This window comes from Herpailurus yagouaroundi, unplaced genomic scaffold, assembly GCF_014898765.1.
Source record: "Herpailurus yagouaroundi ecotype Mexico unplaced genomic scaffold, PumYag 162, whole genome shotgun sequence".
NCBI lineage: Eukaryota > Metazoa > Chordata > Mammalia > Carnivora > Felidae > Herpailurus > Herpailurus yagouaroundi.
This window is the reverse complement of record NW_024412403.1, coordinates 46,930,389-46,935,233: the sequence shown is the minus strand read 5'-3', so window position 1 is coordinate 46,935,233 and position 4,845 is coordinate 46,930,389.

The following is a 4,845-nucleotide window of genomic DNA, read 5'->3' as shown; positions in this document are numbered from 1 at the left end:
TCCCGCCCACCCCCCCATCAACCCTCAGTTTGTTCTCAGTTTTTAAGTTCTTATGTTTTGGCTCCCTCCCTCTCTAACCTTGTTTTTTTTTCCTTCCCCTCCCCCATGGTCTTCTGTTAAGTTTCTCAGGATCCACATAAGAGTGAAACCATATGGTATCTGTCTTTCTCTGTATGACTTATTTCACTTAGCATAACACTCTCCAGTTCCATCCACGTTACTACAAAAGGCCGTATTTCATTCTTTCTCATTGCCACGTAGTATTCCATTGTGTATATAAACCACAATTTCTTTATTCATTCATCAGTTGATGGACATTCAGGCTCTTTCCATAATTTGGCTATTTTTGAGAGTGCTGCTATAAACATTGGGGTACAAGTGCCTCTATGAATCAGCATTCCTGTATCCCTTGTGTAAATTCCTAGCAGTTCTATTGCTGGGTCATAGGATAGGTCTATTTTTAATTTTCTGAGGAACCTCCACACTGTTTTCCAGAGTGGCTGCACCAATTTGCATTCCCACCAACAGTGCAAGAGGGTTCCCATTTCCCCACATCCTCTCCAGCATCTATAGTCTCCTGATTTGTTCATTTTAGCTACTCTGACTGGCGTGAGGTGGTATCTGAGTGTGGTTTTGATGCGTATTTCCCTGATGAGGAATGACATTGAGCATCTTTTCATGTGCCTGTTGGCCATCTGGATGTCTTCTTTAGAGAAGTGTCTATTCATGTTTTCTGCCCATTTCTTCGCTGGATTATTTGTTTTTCAGGTGTGGAGTTTGGTGAATTCTTTATAGATTTTGAATACTAGCCCTTTGTCCGATATGTCATTTGCATATATCTTTTCCCATTCCATTGGTTGCCTTTTAGTTTTGTTGGTTGTTTCCTTTGCTGTGCAGAAGCTTTTTATCTTCATAAGGTCCCAGTAGTTCATTTTTGCTTTTAATTCCCTTGCCTTTGGGGATGTGTCGAGTAAGAGATTGCTACGGCTGAGGTCAGAGAGGTCTTTTCCTGCTTTCTCCTCTAGGGTTTTGATGGTTTCCTGTTTCACATTCAGGTCCTTTATCCATTTTGAGTTTATTTTTGTGAATGGTGTGAGAAAGTGGTCTAGTTTCAACCTTCTGCATGTGGCTGTCCAGTTCTCCCAGCACCATTTGTTAAAGAGACTGTCTTTTTTCCATTGGATACTCTTTCCTGCTTTGTCAAAGATTAGTTAGCCATACTTTTGTGGGTCCAATTCTGGAGTCTCAATTCTATTCCATTGGTCTTTGCGTCTGTTTTGTGCCAATACCATTCTGTCTTACTGATTACAGCTTTGTAGTAGAGGCTAAAGTCTGGGATTATGATGCCTCCCACTTTGGTCTTCTTCTTCAATATTACTTTGGCTATTAGGGATCTTTTGTGGTTCCATACAAATTTTAGCATTGCTTATTCTAGCTTCAAGAAGAAGGCTGGTGCAATTTTGATTGGGATTGCATTGAATGTGCAGATAGCTTTGGATAGTATTAACATTTTAACAATATTCTTCCAATCAAAGAGCATGGAATGTTTTTCCATTTCTTTATATCTTCTTCAGTTTCCTTCATAAGCTTTCTATAGTTTTCAGCATACAGATCTTGTACATCTTTGATTAGATTTATTCCTAGGTATTTTATGCTTCTTGGTGCAATTGTGAATGTGATCAGTTTCTTGTCTTTTTGTTGCTTCATTATTACTGTACAAGAATGCAACTGATTTCTGTACATTGATTTTGTATCCCACGACTTTGCTGAATTCACGTATCAGTTCTAGTAGAATTCTAGTAGAATTCATGTATCAGTTCTACACTCTTTGGTGGAGTCTGTCAGGTTTTCCTTGTATAATATCATGTCATCTGTAAAAAGTGAAAGCTTGACTTCATCTTTGCCAATTTTGATGCCTTTGATTTCCTTTTGTTGTCTGATTGCTGATGCTAGAACTTCGAAGACTATGTTAAACAACAGTGGTGAGAGTGGACATCCCTGTCATGTTCCTGATCTCAGAGGGAAAGCTCTCAGTTTTTCCCCATTGAGGATGATATTAGCTGTGGGCTTTTCATAAATGGCTTTTGTGATGTTTAAGTATGTTCCTTCTATTGCGACTTCCTTGAGGGTTTTTATTAAGGAAGGATGTTGAATTTTGTCAAATGCTTTTTCTTCATCGATTGACAGTTTTATGGTTCTGTTGTTTTATTTTATTAATGTGATGTATCACATTGATTTGTGAATGTAGAACCAACCCTGCATCCCAGGAATGAATCCCACTGGATCATGGGGAATAATTCCTTTTATATGCTGTTGAATTCACTTTGCTAGTCTCTTATTGAGAATTTTTGCATCCATATTCATCAGGGATATTGGCCTGTAGTTCTCTCTCTCTCTCTCTCTCTCTCTCTCTCTCTCTCTCTCTCTCTCTTTTTTGCTGGGTCTCTGTCTGGTTTAGGAATCAAAGTAGTGCTGGCTTCATAGAATGAGTCTGGAAGTTTTCCTTCCCTTTCTATTTTTTTGGAACAGCTTGAGAAGGCTAGGTATTATCTCTGCTGTAAATGTCTGGTAGAATTCCCCAGGGAAGCCATCTGGTCCTGGACTCTTACTTGTTGGGAGATTTTTGATAACTGATTCAATTTCTTCACTGGTTATGGGTCTGTTCAAGTTTTCTATTTCTTTCTGTTTCAGTTTTGGAAGTGTGTGGGTGCTTAGGAATTTGTCTATTTCTTCAGGTTGTCCAATTTGTTGGCATATAATTTTTATAGTATTTCCTGATAATTGTTTGTATTTCTGAGGGATTGGTTGTAATAATTTCATTTTCACTCATGATTTTATCTATTTGGGTCATCTCCCTTTTCTTTTTGAGAAGCCTGGCTAGAGGTTTATCAATTTTGTTTATTTTTCAAAAAACCAACTCTTGGTTTCATTGATCTGCTCTACAGTTTTTTTAGATTCTATATTGTTTATTTCTGCTCTGATCTTTATTATTTATCTTCTTCTGCTGGGTTTGGGGTGTCTTTGCTCTTCTGCTTCTAGTTCCTTTAGGTGTGCTGTTAGATTTTGTATTTGGGATTTTTCTTGTTTCTTGAGATAAGCCTGGATTGCAATGAATTTTCCTCTCAGGACTGCCTTCACTGCATCCCAAAGCATTTGGATTGTATTTTCATTTTCATTTGTTTCCATATATATTTTAATTTCTTCTCTAATTGCCTGGTTGACCCATTCATTCTTTAGTAGTGTGTTCTTTAACCTCCATGCTTTTGTAGGTTTTCCAGACTTTTCTCTGTGGTTGATTTCAAGTTTCATAGCATTGTGGTCTGAAAGTGTGCATGGTATGATCTCAATTCTTGTATACTTATGAAGGGCTGTTTTGTGGCCCAGTATATGATTTATCTTGGAGAATGTTCCACGTGCACTTGAGAAGAAAGTATATTCTCTGCCCTTGGGATGCGGAGTTCTAAATATATCTGTCAAGTCCATCTGATCCAATGTATCATTCAGGGCCCTTGTTTCATTATTGATTGTGTCTAGATGATCTATCCATTGTTGTAAGTGGGGTATTAAAGTCCCCTGCAATGACCACATTGTTATCAATACGGTTGCTTATGTTTGTGATTAATTGCTTTATGTATTTGGGGACTTCCGTATTCAGTGCATAGACATTTATAATTGTTAGGTGTTCCTGATGGATTGACTGTAATTATTATATAATGCCCATCCTCATCTCTTGTTACAGCCTTTGATTTAAAGTCTAGTTTGTCTGATATAAGTATGGCTACTCCAACTTTCTTTTGACTTCCAGTAGCATGATAGATAGTTCTCCATCCCCTGACTTTCAATCTGAACGTGTCCTCAGGTCTAAAATGATTCTCTTACAGACAGCAAATAGATGGGTCTTGTTTTTTTTATCATTCTGATACCCTATGTCTTTTGGTTGGAGCATTTAGTCCATTTATATTCAGTGTTATTATTGAAAGATATGGGTTTAGACAGCAAATAGGTGGGTCCTGTTTTTTTATCATTCTGATACCCTATGTCTTTTGGTTGGAGCATTTAGTCCATTTATATTCAGTGTTATTATTGAAAGATATGGGTTTAGATTCATTGTGATGTCTGTAGGTTTCATGCTTGTAGTGATGTCTCTGATAATGTCCTTGCAACATTTCACTCACAGAATCCCCCATAGGATCTCTTGTAGGGCTGGTTTAGTGGTGATGAATTCCTTCAGTTTTTGTTTGTTTGGGAAAACCTTTATCTCTCCTGTTCTGAATAACAGACTTTCTGGATAAAGGATTCTTGGCTGCATATTTTTTCTGTTCATCACATTGAAGATTTCCTGCCATTCCTTTCTGGCCTGCCAAGTTTCAGTAGATAGGTCTGCCACTAGTCTTATGGGTCTCCCTTTGTAAGTTAGAGCCTGTTTATCCCTAGCTGCTTTCAGAATTTTCTCTTTATCCTTGTATTTTGCTCATTTCACTATGATATGTCATGCAGAAGATCGATTCAAGTTATGTCTGAAGGGAGTTCTCTGTGCCTCTTGGATTTCAATGCCTTTTTCCTTCCCCAGATCAGGGAAGTTCTCAGCTATGATTTGTTCAAGGACACCTTCAGCCACTTTCTCTTTCTCTTCCTCTTCTGGAATTCCTATGATACGGATATTGTTCTGTTTGATTGCATCACTTAGTTGTCTAATTTTCCCCTCATACCCCTGGATTTTTTTATCTCTCTTTTTCTTAGCTTCCTCTTTTTCCATAATTGTATCTTCTACTTCACCTCTTCTCTCTTCTGCCTCTTCAATCTGTGCTATGGCCACCTCCATTTTATTTTGCACCTCATTTATAG